The sequence below is a fragment of the Bos mutus genome, chromosome 18, assembly GCF_027580195.1.
Source record: "Bos mutus isolate GX-2022 chromosome 18, NWIPB_WYAK_1.1, whole genome shotgun sequence".
In the NCBI taxonomy this organism is placed as follows: Eukaryota; Metazoa; Chordata; class Mammalia; order Artiodactyla; family Bovidae; genus Bos; species Bos mutus.
In genome coordinates this window covers 22,175,981-22,190,407 of record NC_091634.1, presented here as the reverse complement: position 1 = coordinate 22,190,407, position 14,427 = coordinate 22,175,981, and the positions used below count along the sequence as shown (strand labels likewise).

The 14,427-nt window shown below is 48.9% G+C and overlaps 1 long non-coding RNA gene across 1 annotated transcript; it reads right to left on the bottom strand.

The window, feature by feature from the left end:
- Positions 1 to 3,576: 3,576 nt before the first annotated feature.
- Positions 3,577 to 12,748, bottom strand: LOC138991676 (uncharacterized). Its single transcript, XR_011467545.1, has 4 exons — positions 12,645 to 12,748; positions 8,632 to 8,722; positions 5,926 to 6,016; positions 3,577 to 4,573 (listed from the first exon to the last, which is right to left on the bottom strand). It is a non-coding gene; the product is annotated as an uncharacterized lncRNA (long non-coding RNA).
- Between the last annotated feature and the right edge of the window lie 1,679 nt (positions 12,749 to 14,427).

Genomic DNA, 14,427 nt, shown 5'->3' with positions numbered 1-14,427 from the left:
CGTGTAATGGCATTTAGCAAATGATACTCTTAGTTAATTATTCATCTCAGACATACTCTTGCCTTTAGTGACTTTTTAATGGTGATCATTTGTGACTCGAAAATTCCTAAAAGGGGTTAATTTACATATGACATTTTCTGTGCAAAAATATGGCACTAAATACATTTCTGTTTTATAAGTTTGAGAGCTTGGCAGATGTGAGGAAACACTGGCTCAAAAGCATGTTTGAGGTAAATACCTCATGGACTGGCGAGCCGTCGTACTGCAAAGAGCGTTAGTTACTGAGTATGCTGAGATGAGGCTGCCTTACTTGTAAATTGTCAGGGTGCTGTATTTCTGGAGATCGGTATTCTTTTAAATGGCAGTGTTGCCACAGGCAGCTCTTGATAATCTGCTAATCAAGGATGAATCCCAGATGGGTAAGTGAAATCCATAGTATCCAATATTTTCTGTGACTCTGCCAGAAACTCTCTAAGCCACCAGTAAGTGAAACCAAGTTTCCCCTCTTGAAGGAGCTTGTTTCAGTACACACTTTGACCTCTCACTGGTTGGCTCTGTACCCATTTGCCAGATGAGATTTGTTCTGCAATTCATCTGAAACTAACTGAGGCAACGTGATATCAAACAGATAGCAGGGGTGGAAGTGGCAGCTCCAGTCACCCCTGGTGAACAAATGCTATGAGGCAAAGATGTCAGCAGGAAGGACCCAGAGAAGGGAGGGGTAACTTATCAGCCAATCATGAAGACTGATCCGGCTGTGGTAGAGCACACCACATCCTCATGTCGCACCCCAGCTCACAGAATTTACACAGCAGCCCTCACACAGCTGCTGTCAGGTCTATGGCCCCGGCGCCTAAGAAAGAACACACGGTTCTTCACGTGGTGGGTGTTGAAGGTTTTCCAAGGCCGTCTCCCAAGTGTGGAACCTGGACAGCCTGTTTCACAGAGGTCATTTTATACCAGTGGGAGAATAAGAGATGCTGAGCTTCACCTTGACTTGTTCTTGAGACCAATAACCAGTAAGCAGAGTTGTGGGTCCATTAAGACATGGAGCTTAGTGTGTGGATGCACTTCTGTGCTCCAACTCAGGCACAAAAGAGATTGAAGTTTATTTGGGCAAAACTAGGCTCTACCTCAGAGCAGGGTGGAAAGAGAAATCAAATCTGATAATGTCTAGTCATATTTATCCAACCGTGCATTTTCCTACCACATGTTTAGCATTTTGAAATTCAAATCACATTTATACCTTGGACATTGTTAGAAGACTATTTTTATCCCTGCTGTAATCATCTAATTTGCTGATTACAGGTCTCAAATTGCCACAGAGAACTCAATTTTTGAAAGAATTGTCCTGTTTGATCAAATATGTTATTCAAGCAATGCAGTCATTTGTTCCACAAGGTTACCTGCCAGGCAGAGCTAACCAGGAGTAATAGCATTAGAAGCCTATACTTAAAATCAAGCATTAGCTAATCTGCCTGTGACAATAGAGTCTTAAATATAATTTGTGGCAGATACTTTAGTTCCTGCAATGACAGACAATTGCATTTTGTATTCAGTGAGCATAGATTTTTTCCTACCTCATCCCAATTTCAAATTTAACTTCAGAAGACTCTAATGTGCTCAGTTTCACAAGCTAACAGGTACCATTTCCCAAGAGCCTCAGACAAGAGGGCAATGCTGTCCTTTATTCAATGAACACTCTCTGCCCTCTCAAATAATTTTCCTGATCAATGCCAATTCCAAAAATTGGTGTAGCATCTGAGTGTCTAATGCTGGCTTCCCTGGCACGACACAGTGAGCTGGCCTCCCGTGGGAGCCCCTGCTGTGTGCTAGGCTATACTAGCCCTGGAGATGAAAGCCCCAGGAAGAGTCCAAGAGCTCAGGAGAGGCTGGGAGACCGAAGGACAGCTGGAATCCGGAGGGCAGCGGTATGAAACGCAAGCATGGAGTGGAAGCTGTGCTTGTGCTCGGGAGGGAGGCTGTTGAGTCCTTCCAAGTAGTCCTAGAAAAGTGGAGTGGAAGGAGACAAAGGCAGATGAGGTGACAGAGGCTACATCACAAAGGGCTTCTGCACATTAAGCTCAAGACGGGGCTGATACCCCTGGCGGAAGAGCTGGTGCGAGAGGAGAGTGAGGCTCAGAGCAATGTGTGGACACAGGTTGAGGAAACAAGCCCAGAGCCATGCTTTTGTGCCACGGGAAAGTGACCGTGCAGGAAGGCGATGGGGCATCGAGGGGACTGCCCTGTGTGGGGACTGCCCTGCAGCACTCCCAGGCAACAGTGATTTTGGGCTCTGCACCTCTGCAACCTCAGCCAGCTGAAACCTCATCTCCTGCAGTAAGAGGACCCTTTCTGGACCCACACTGATGTCATTTCTTCATTGGGCTCTGGAGGCAGTTACCTGGAGCTGGGACCTTTCCCTGCCATTTCACAAGGTGATTTTGGGCACCATGCTTAAGTTTTCCAAGCCTAGTAATCCTCAGATGTGAAATGGGGATGATAATAACAGTCTTTGTTCCATAAGTTAAAAGAGAGGTTAAACAGGAGAATGCATAAAAAGTCTTAGCCTAGCACGTAGAACATTAAAAAGAAACAGTAATAGATGGTTGCCCTTGCTATTATTGCTGCTGCTGGTGGTGGTAATACAAAGGTAGGCAGTCAGACTGAGGCCTGAGCCGGGAGTAGCCCTGCAGTGGGGACTCCAGGAACACGTGGCACTTGCTCTGAGGTGCTCTGAGCCTCCATAGGCTCCTCCCTGCAAGCCTGCTCCCTGGCCCTCCCCAGGCTTCAGCTCCATCTCACTCCTGCCCTTCCTGGGCAGCCTCCTGGAAAGTATCATATACACCTGCTGTCCCTCCTCCTTCAAGCTCCTCCAGTGGGGCTTCTGCCCCGCTCACCACACACTACCCTGCCAAGGCCACTTGAGATGGCCATGTGGCAAAGCTAATGGTCATGTGGTACTCTTTAGCCTTCATCTCACGGGGCATCTTTGCCACACTTAGCACGGCTGACCCCACCTTCCTTCCAAAAACCTTTTGCCCTCCCTTGACTTCTCACACAGACACACTGGCTGGCCCCGTGGTAACCCTCCCTAATCCCACAGTGTCTCTTTCCTCCTCAAAGGAAACCACCACCCTGAGGTCCAGGTGGATGATTTCCACACCTATATTTAGAATTCTATCATTTATATCTGGATTCATAAGCAATAGATTTACAGAAACACTGCTTTGGGTGTTTTTAAAATTCACATAAGTGTAATAGAACTTCACACATCAGGACTTTCCTGGTGGTCACTGGTTAAGAATCTGCCTTCCAACACAAGGGATGTGGGTTCGATCCATGGTCTGGGAAGAGTCCATCTGCCTTGGAGCAACTAACCTTTTGGGCCGCAACTCCTGAGCCCATGCTCTAGAGTCTATGAGCCACAACTAGAGAGAGACCCGCATACCACAGTGAATAGCTCATGCAGCCAAAACAAAAAACAAACAAACAAAAAAACCCTTACACATCATAATACCACTTGCTATCTTTTTCAACTTTATTTTCAACATTTATCCACGTTGATACCTGTAGGATAGGGTTTACTCATTTTCAACTGTGATAAGTTTCCTCTTCAGTGAGCATGCCACAGCGTATACCTTCTACATGTATATGTGTAGGTTTCCAGTTTTTTTCACCATCGCAGACAGTGCTGCAGTCCACATCTTGTGCACACGTGTGCCATGTATATTAACTCCCTAGGACACATTCCTAGATGGGGAATTGCCATGTCAAAGGGGATGTGCTGTTGCAACTTGCTAGATGTGATCGGTTACTTCCCCAAGTTGTGCCAATTTATTCTCCCAGGTGAGGAGTGTGAGAGTTCCTGCCTTCCCACATCTGCTCCAGCTTTTTGGTAATGTCATCTTTTTTTCCCAGTAAAATTGCTGTTATTTAACTTTACTGGTTTTCCTATAATTGCAATAGTGCAGCATATTTGTTATAATGTTAGAATACTACAAACACATACAACATCAAAAGTGAAAACTCCCCAGAAATGCCATTCTGTTTTGGTGTTAAAAGAGTGTACATTGCTCCAGAATTTTTTCTGTTCATACAACTAACATATGAATAAATGAAAATATTTGCTGTTTCCTTCAACTGTATCATCTCTAAGTAGTTTAAAATGCACATAAAAACTTGCTGTTTTGTTTTTACTTTTCAGTGGTGGCTTGCCAATTTATTTCATTGCTTAGCACATAATTTCAGGGTCTAGCACATTAAATATTTTCTCCATGTGTACATGGATTGATCCTTACATGTATAATCACTTTCATTAAGTTTCTTCTCTTCCATGCTCAGGAGAATGTATGCTACTAACATTAAGATTGAAAAGCTAAACATCAACAGGAAAGAGTCAGGCCTCTGTCTCTGCCTTCTCTGAGCAGTCCTTCTCTGAGCAAAGGAGCCACATAGTTCCTGGGAGGATTGCAAGAGTGGGATGACAAGCAAGTGCCCAGGTTCCAGTGCATCATCAGACAGACATCATCCATTCTCCAAGACTGTGGTGAAGCAGCGTAGCAGTACCTTCCTTAATAGAAAAAAAAAAAGTGCAAAGTTAACATATCCTAACGGTTACAGCCTAGGTCATCCAGAAGGTTCTCTGTGTCTCCCTTGCTAAACACCTAACCGCGCTCTCTCTTGTTAAGAGATGAGCAGTGAACATTCGATCTGTGTGAGGTAATGACTTGGTCTGAAGTGAGTCCCTTGGAATTCTGTGTACTCCATCCCAGAGGCTGTGGGGGTCCCTGCAGCAGACAGAACGGATCTAGAGGTGCCACCTCAGGGCTGTATGTCCTATGCTGGTGCGCCGGGTTTGTTGTGTCTGGGCTGCAAAAGGGGTTTGAAAACATTTGAGCCAACATTTAAAACTTGGGAGAGTTCACATACAGACATGGCTCCCAGATCTGGGCAGCACCATCAGTCTGCAGAGAACCAGCGTTCCCACCACACTCCCTGCTGCCTCGCAGGACCCGCTGCTTTGATCTTTACTTAGGCAACCCATGACTCTATCAAAAGTGAGAAAACAGTATAGATCAAGAAAGTGGAATGTCTCAAGAGAAGTGGCACAGAGGGCAAATTTCTCTCTGAAGCACAGAATATTTGAACAGGTTTAATTTTCAGGACAAAATGTCTTGGTGTCCAAAGGTATGTTCTTTATCTGCCTGGCTCCCACAGAAAAGTTTCAGACTTCTGGATTTTACAGGAGAATTTCAGCTGGCCATCACTCAAAGGTATATAGGGCTTTTAGCTCATCATTTGCCTGCCCTGGGCCTCTGGTTCCTCACCCACCCAGTGGGCAGTGTGGCCACAGCACGTGCCTCTGAGGGGTTGCATTGCTTTCTGTTTCTCTTCAGACTCTAGTCTTCCAGGTGGTGATAAGAGATGGGTTTAGGGTATTTTCAGGTTCGCAATCACACTTTAGGGAGCCACCCCCTACTTCCTGCCATGCAAAGGAGTTTCGTTTCTCTAGATGTCAGGAAGGCAACAGCATGCTGCAGACGTCAGACTGGCAAGCAGGTGGCGGAAAGCCTCCTAGGGGCTGAGAGCTGCCTCACCTCCTCCTGGGCGTCCAGGTTTCCTGGTGACCCTCAGGGTGACCTTTGACCTTCAGCCCAGCTAGGGCACATCAAGGCCAGAGTTTGGGCAGGTGTGATTCCAGGGCTGCTGCCAGAAAATTGACCTCTACCCAAAGGCTGGTGCCTGAAAAGTTCCTGGCCTGAACATGGTCTTGAGTGTGAGGGACCTTGGGCTTCCCTCAGAAGCCTCGACCTTAGGGTGGGCTTTGTTCTTCCCTGAATGGAATTCTGCCCTGTGCTACTGGAAAATGCTCTAAATCTGCCTCTGTGATGGAGAAAACTGAGGTTTGAGAAGACAAATTACCATGGAAAAAGATGAGTTTCCAGATCTCAGGAGTGATTTTCTGCACTATTCATTTTAGCAGTGTCCAGGGCAGCGGAAAGAGAGGGCTTGTCTGTGGACGAGATAGATGCAGAAGCCAATAAAGAATTTATGGGAAGCACAAAAGGCTGTCTGGATGGGTTTTATTAATTACATTTCTTTTATCCTCACAACAATGGCACCTCAGTAATCTACACTGACTGTGCTCAATTGATGCTAATGATTTCATCCTTTTGTTTCTGTTCAAAAAAAAAGAGAAAAGGTCTGTCTGCCCAGTTAGTCAGGCCCAGCATGAGCCTGGAGCCCAGCAAGGCCCTGGAAGCACTCCTCTGGGGCCCTCCCCCATCATCTGCGCACCCTGGCGCTCCCTGGCAATGCCAACAGCAGTCCTGCCTGGCGATGGTCATTTGCTGTGTCCCCAACCAGGCCCTGCCCCCATCCTCCTCCACCCTGCTTCTCCATAACTCCCTGTACAGGTACTCTTATGTGGGTAATGAGTCCTCTGGGTGGAGTGACAGGCAGGGAAGGTGTGTGTGTGTGTATGTGTGTGTGTGCGTGCACAGCAGTATTTTGTTATTCAGTCGCTCAGTTGTGTCTCACTCTTTGCAACCCCAAAGACTGTGACATGTCAGGCTTCCCTGTTCTTCACCATCTCTTGGAGCTTGCTCAAACTCATGTCCCTTGAGTCATTGATGCCATCTAACCATTTTGTCCTCTATTGTCCCCTTCTCCTTCTGCCTTCAACCTTTCCCAGCATCAGGGTCTTTTCCAATGAGTCAGCTCTTGGCATCAGGTGGCCAAAGTATTGGAGCTTCAGCATCAGCATCAGTCCTCCCAATGAATATTCAGGACTGATTTCCTTTAGGATGGACTGGTTGGATCTCCTTGCAGTCCAAGGGACCCTCAAGAGTCTTCTCCAACACTACAGTTCAAAAGCATCAATTGTTCAGTGCTCAGCCTTCTTTATGGTCCAACTCTCACATCCATACATGACCACTGGAAAAACCATAGTTTTGACTAGACGGACTTTTGTCAACAAAGTAATGTCTCTGCTTTTTAATATGTTGCCTAGGTTGGTCATAGCTTTTCTTCCAAGGAGCAAGTGTCTTTTAATTTTGTGGCTGCAGTCATGATCTGCAGTGATTTTGCAGCCCAAGAAAATAAAGTCTGTCATTGTTTCTCCATCTATTTTCCATGAAGTGATGGGACCAGATGCCATGATCTTTGTTCTTTGAATGTTGAGTTTTAAACCAGCTTTTTCACTCTCCTCTTTCACCTTCATCAAGATGCTCTTTAGCTCCTCTTCACTTTCTGCCATAAGGGTGGTGTCATCTGCATATCTGAGGTTATTGGTATTTCTCCCAGCAATCTCGATTCCAGCTCCTGTTTCATTCAGCCTGGCATTTTGCATGATGTCTTCTGCATATAAGTTAAATAAGCAGGGTGACAATATACAGCCTTGACATACTCCTTTTCCAATTTGGAACCAGTCTGTTGTTCCATGTCCAGTTCTAACTGTTGCTTCTTGACCTCTGTACAGATTTCTCAGGAGGTAGGTAAGGTGGTCTGATATTCCCATCTCTTTAAGAATGTTCCACAGTTTGTTATGATCCACACATTCAAAGGCTTTAGCATAGTCAGTAAAGCAGAAGTAGATGTTTTTCTGGAATTCTCTTGCTTTATTTGGTATACCTCACCTAAGGGTTCTTTTTGAAGAAAGAAAAAAGGAGGTTGAGTTGCTTTCCTCCCACAGTCCCTATCTCTTATTACTAAATTTTGTTGTTTTAGCATAAGTTAGAAAGGGTATATGTGCCGGGGGCATAGCAGTGAATGAAATTGTCATGAATCATTTATTTGCCCATGTCTGCTGTCATCCTTCCACCTCGGAACCCAGGAGGAGCTGTCAGCAATGGCCTTGAAGAGTTTCCACACTCCAGTGTGATAAACCTCAATGTCTTTTTCTCCTTCTTCTTCTTATGCTACCCCATAATGTGCTGCTGCACCTCTGGCCCAGGAGAGAAGCCCAAGGAAAGCATGTAGGTGATAAACAATGTTTCCTGTTACAAATGAATGAGGCAAGTGTGCATGCCTGACACCTCTGCCATTGTCTGAACACCAACTTCATTAGCCCAGGATGCATGGGGTGGTGTACAAGCTGCAGAGCCCTGTACCAGACCCTCACCTGGAACACCCCTCAGAGGGCTTTCAGGATGGGGTTTGGATGGCTCTCCTGTACATTTCACATTGGCATGTGCCCTCATCCCCATGCCAGGCAGCCCTGGTTTGTGGGAAGACCCTAGAAGGGATCCCAATGTGGTCATATCCACCTGTAGCTCAGGCAGGGCAGTTGTGGAATTTCTAAGCAGGAGGCTTAAGAGTGCCTTGCAGCTGAAGGTAGGGGCTGTGGTATATCCTGAGGCTGCATCTGCATCTTAGTGTTTATTGAGGTTGTTTTGGGAGGAACTGATGGTGACGATGGAGGGGGTCAGAGCTGCTTTGGCTCCCACTCTCTAGCACTGCCAACCTCCTTCCTGCTGTACCTGCCTTTCTACCCTCTAAGCCCCGTCTTCACAGGCAGTGGGGGCCCATCTGCATAGCTGGTGACCCAGGCTGGCACCCTTGGTGAAGCCCACACTGAGAGAAGACCAGCACTGAGAGGTTGCTGGAGGGCCGCATGTGCTCACTTACCCTGAGCAGCTGCTGGCCTCTGGCACACTCTGCTGCTATAAAAATATCAGCACTCTGCCCCAGCTCCTGGAGAAAGTCTCAGCATGACAGCCTGCAAAGTAATCCTACATTTGAATTTCATCTACAAATCCTGGTTTCCTCCAGACAAGCTCAAACCTGCACAGATGGCCCCTCACACCAAAAAGTAAAAATAACAAAAGCTTGCAATTCTGGGCCTCCCTTTTTCTCTGGGCAGATGTGCTGCTGCACATTTCAGGAGATGCACAGCCTGCTTATGGGCAGCAAGCCCTCACCTCTTGAACAATTCTACTCACCCCTTCTGGTGTGCTGGTGGGGAGCAGTCATGGCCTATCAGGGTGTTTCTGTGGTGCCTGCGCCTTTGGAGTCGGGCAGGGAGATCCAAGGTGGGGAAGAAGAGTGAAAACTCATTCCTCACTCAACTACCCAAGACTGGCCACATGGCCATACATGAGATGGTGCAGGGAAATTGTTGAGGGTTTTGAGTGAAAGTCGCTCAGTTGTGTCCGACTCTTTGCAAACCCATGGACTCTTTGCAATCCCATGGACCGTATATGGCCATGGAATTTTCCAGGCCAGAATACTGGAGTAGGTAGCCATTCCCTTCTCCAGGGGATCTTCACAACCCAGGGATAGAACTCAGGTCTCCCACATTGCAGGCAGATTCTTTACCAGTTGAGCCACCAGCTAGGGTTTTGAGGTAGTCAGTAAAAGTTGGGGCATGAGGCTGCCATGCATGTCAAGGGCAGGTGTCAGGGTGGGAGAGAGGGAGCTCTGGGGGTTCCTGATTTTCTGAAATCTCTACCTTCAAATCCCAGCAGGCCACAGGAATTACAATTCCCATTAATTCTCTCCACCAGTATTTTCCAAGAGCGTCTATGCTGGGCCCAGAAGATACAGTTATAGACAAGACAGACCTAGAGGGTACAAGCCCAGCAAACACAGAGTCGAGGTCACCTGTGGGCTGGGTGGCCACACACCCACTGATCAGGAAGGCCATAGAAGGAGGCCAGGGCAGGGGGTCTAGAGAGAGGCCAGAGGAGGCAGAAGCCCCTGCTAGAGACACCAGGAGAGACACTTCTAGGCTGGGTCCACCTCTGAGGAGCCATGTGACCCTGAGTACCCAAGGCTCACATTTCTTTCTCATCCAGAAATGGTGGCTGTGGTCTTGGCTCCAGTGGAGGGTCATATGACAGAGAGACAGTCAGTGGCAAGTGAAACACAATTCAAACAGCCAAGAGAAAAAAAGAAATTCTTGGATACAGACCTCTGGATAGCCCAGGGACGTATTTAGCCTCAGGCATGGCTGGATCTGGGTGTTTGCATGCTGTCCTCTGGAATCTAATGCCCTTGCTCAGCTCAGCTTTGTTCTATGCCGATCTCGTCTTCCATGTGATATCTGCCAGTATCTCCAAGCTGATATTTCTACCAGCAAGCCCTTCCTCAATCTCTAGCCAAAGTCCTGGGGATGATTCTCATGGGTCCAGTGAGTTACATGCCTATCTCTTCTCTAATCACTGTGGCCAGGAGGATGTAGTGCTCTGATTAGCCAGGCAGGAGCCAGCCGGGATGGAGTTAGTGCCATGTGAACTACCTGGTCTCACAGACAGGGTGAAGGGATGCTAGAGTGGAGAAAACGGGAGCAAACACAGAAACAAATAACAAAACTCTCCCAAACAATGGTTGACAGCCAAGATGTGAGCATGCTCTGAGATAGCTGCAAAAATCCTGCTTCCAACAATGTTCATCTCACTATAGGTGTGTGGCCACTGTTATTCAACCCTTAAGCGCCCTTGACTCCACAGTGCTGGTCTCTATGCCAGGTCCAAGATGCAGAGAAGGTTCTAGACACTCCTGTGGGAAAGCCTGCCCCACACCTGGTCTCAGGGTAGGAGCAGCCTAACACTGAAGTCTGCTTCACACTCAAACCCTGCAATTTTCCTCTCTGGTGTCTGCTAGGTTTCCCTATGTTTTACTTCCATCTTCCTCTTCCTTAGACCAGTACCCAAGATCCCCAGTCTGGCCTGGAGGAAAAAAGACAGAGATCAGGAAGGTCCTCACTAGCCAAAGCACCTAGCCTGTGCCTCTCACGCACAAAGCGTTTGTTTGCCACCCAGAAGACCACTGCGCATAGACTTGCCCTCTTTAGTAGAATAAAGGTATGAATCCAACATTCCACCACAGTTCAGGGAGGTACTATCTAAACAGGGGCAGCCAAACATGCGTGGCCCTTGGTCCTGGGATGGGGGTGGGGACAAAGCAAGTAGCATTATCAGAGACAGACATGCTGATACTGGTTAGTAGGTAAGTGAGCTGGGAGGAGGCAAATAGAAGGCTTCAGTTTCTGGGCCACCACACAGGCTTGTGTGACTGCCCTGACACGTCTCAGGGACTGGATCAGGGCAAGTGGCTGTTCAATGGTGCATTCACAGTACCTTCCATAAAAAAGATCTTTAGAGAAGAACTGACCTCAAGGTTTGGGTTTCGATTCAGACAGCAAGAAACCAAGTTCTTAGTCCTGGCCTGAATGCTCCCAACAGTGTGCACGGCACTGTTGTTAAGGTTCTAGTTTAGTCATTTAATTCTCCCACAACCCCGTTTCAAACAAAAGGTACAGATAGAGGGAGATTCAGCAACTTGTCCAAGGTCATGGGGTTGGGGAGCGGGCACGACAGACACTGGTTTCAGGGTCCGTGGCTGCACTTCATGAAAAGCCGGGGCCTGGTTATTCCATTAACCAGTTTACATGAACCCCAAAACCAAACCGAAGGTTGGGGCCCAAATATCTGCTTTCTGGTACTTTGGGCCCTATGGTGGCTCCTAGGGTGCCCGGCTGCACGGCCCTGGGAAGGGCGCTTGTTACCCGCCCTGGAGCCGGGCAGCTCAGCTCCTGTGCCCAGGACACTCTCTTTAAAGAAACCTGCGCACTCTGCCCGCCCCTCCCAGGCCACCCCGGCCCCCTGGCGGCCACCGACTCTGCGAGCTGCGCTCCAGGTCACGCGGCGCGGACGGAGGAGGAGGAAGAGAGATGGAGGAAGCGGAGGAGGAAGAGGAGGAGAAAGGAGGGAGGAGGGCCTGAGTGGAAGTCGGCTCTGGGAAGGAGCGCTGACTGCTCCCGAGTGCCCAGCGCGCCGCTGCAGGGGGCGCTGACGACCCCCGGCTCAGGCAAGAGCAGGGTGGGCCAGAAGGAGGGCCAGAGGTCCCCGCCAGCTCCATCCCCTCAACTACGACACCCTGGCTGAAGCTATCGTGACGATTAGCTGAGCGCCGCCTCTGAGACTCCTCTGGAGGCGGGCACCACTGCTACCTCATTGTACAAACTGGGAATCTTAGGCTTCACGGAGTGCCCTAGACCAGCCCCAGCCCCAAAGGGCGGCAGCAGGACGCCAGGAGCAGGATCTCGGCCCCTGCACAAAAGAGCCAGGCTGACTGCATTGGGATCTTGGATGCACCACTTTCTGGCCACATGGCTTTGGAAAAGATTCTTAGCCGCTGAGGGCTCCGCTTTCCTCATCTGGGAAATGGGATAGTGCCTACCTATCCCTGGGAATGGGATAGTGAGGTCAGGCACTATCTAAAGGTTTATTACCGTCCTTTAGACCAGGGCCTGACACTGCTGCGCCGACCTCAGTGCCTGCCATTGCTAGCAGGGGTTTAGCTGAATGGAAGGAACTGAGCCTCAGTGGGGCGCACGCGGGCTTGGGCCTGGCCTCTGCCTCCCAGCCTACCGGCCGCGCGCCGCAGCAGCCTGCCCGACTCTCTGCAAGCAGCTAGCTGACACCACCTTCAGGGCTCAGGCTGCGCTCCACGTGCGGCATGTTTACCCACGTGATGCCGACCCACCCACCGTGCCCGGGCTCCGCCCCCGCTCCCGCCCCTCTGAGGCTACTGGCTCGCGGCTGAAAGCTGTCGGTACGGCTGCTCCGCGCTGGAGACACCGAGCGCGACCTCACGCCGCCCCGATGCCTGCCCAGGAGACTAAACAGGCTGCTCACTCTTTAGGCACGCCGGGCGCGGGCGCTGCGCTGGATCCGCACCGAAACGGGATGAGCCATGGGTCCAGTCCAACTCAGAGACGCTATACGGAGTGCGCCCCAAGGGAGGGGCGGGACCAGAGCTACTGGGGGCGGGCCCAGGGGCGAGGGCTCCTCAGAGGGCGCCCAGGGGAAGGGGCGGGTCCGGGGCGGATGGGGGCGGGCCCGCGGGCGGGGCCCTTCCTGCGCACGCGCTCCTTCAGGTTGGGCCCGGGGGCGTGGCCGTTCCGGGGGCGTGGCGGGCCTTGTCAGTGCCGCGGCGCAACAGCTCTGGGCTCTAATGCAGGTAGCAGTTGGCTAGATCCTTCCAGGAGAGGTGGAACTCGTTGAAGCTCGGTCATTAGCGGAAGTGTACATTCAGTCCCAGATTCCTGTACAATCTCAGTAGAGCCACTCCCGGCTCCTTGATTTTGTCCCCTTGACTTCCTCAGCCGGCCTTCCTCCTGTCTCCTTGACGTCCTCTGCCGCCCCACAGTTGATGTTGCACAGGTCTCCGGCCTCAGAACCGCTGGCATCTAGGCTGACTCTGGGAGACTTGGTCCACTCTCTGGTTTAACTTCCACTTCTGTGCGGGTAGTCCGATAGTTCTACCAGTAGTTAGCACACACGTGCTAGGCACTTTTATAAGTGCTTTGTGACTTATTCACCAATAACCGCTTGGACGCGTTACACCTAAAGCTGTCTCACATCCGAGACCACTGCCTTCAGCTCCATATCCTTCCATCCAGATGCCCACTCGACCCCTCACTGGATGTTCCACAAGCCTCTCTGAATAAATACATCTGAAGTGGAACCTCAGTTCAGTTCAGTCGCTCAGTCGTGTCCGACTCTTTGCGACCCCATGAACCGCAGCACGCCAGGCCTCCCTGTCCATCACCAACTCCCGGAGTTCACCCAAACCCATGTCCATCGAGTCAGTGATGCCATTCAACCATCTCATCCTCTATCGTTCCCTTCTCCTCCTGCCCTCAATCTTTCCCAGCATCAGGGTCTTTTCAAATGAGTCAGCTCTTGGCATCAGGTTTCTCCCCAGATCTCCTGCTCAGTGAATAACATCGCCATTCCCCTAGTCACTGAACCGGGCTTGCGTTCAGTTTTTCCTTTTTTTTTTTAAATTTAGATTTCACATATAAGGGCTCTCCTACAGTATTTGTCATTCTCTGTCTGACTTGTCTCACTTTGTCTAATGTCCTCAAAGTTCATCCATTCTGTTAAATATTACTGTCAAACCATCATCAACATAGAAAACAAGAGAACCAACAGGCTAATTAACCTAATAAAAAAACTGAACAAAGGTAATTTTATAAAATCAGAATATAAAGCCAACAATGGGTCCCTTGGCAATAATAATACATTTCTTGAAACTGTAATAAAAACAACTTGCATGATACTGAACTATTTAGGAATTCACCTAACAAAAAATGCACAAGATCTTTAGGACACTAACTCTAAAATTCAAATATATATATATATATCTAAAAGAAACTTGAATACATAGATAAATAATGGGATGTCTCAACGTTGGAAGGATGATCTACATATTCAACACAATTCCAGTAAAATAAAATTCTAGCCCGATTGTGTTGGAACTTGGGAAACTGATTTTACAATGTATATGGAAGAATAAAGGTCCATAATAGGCTAAGAGCAAATTTGAAAAAGAAGAACAAGGGGAAGGTCTTACTCTATAGGCATTACAACAGATTACAAGACCAAGTAATTAAAATATTGTGATATTGGTATA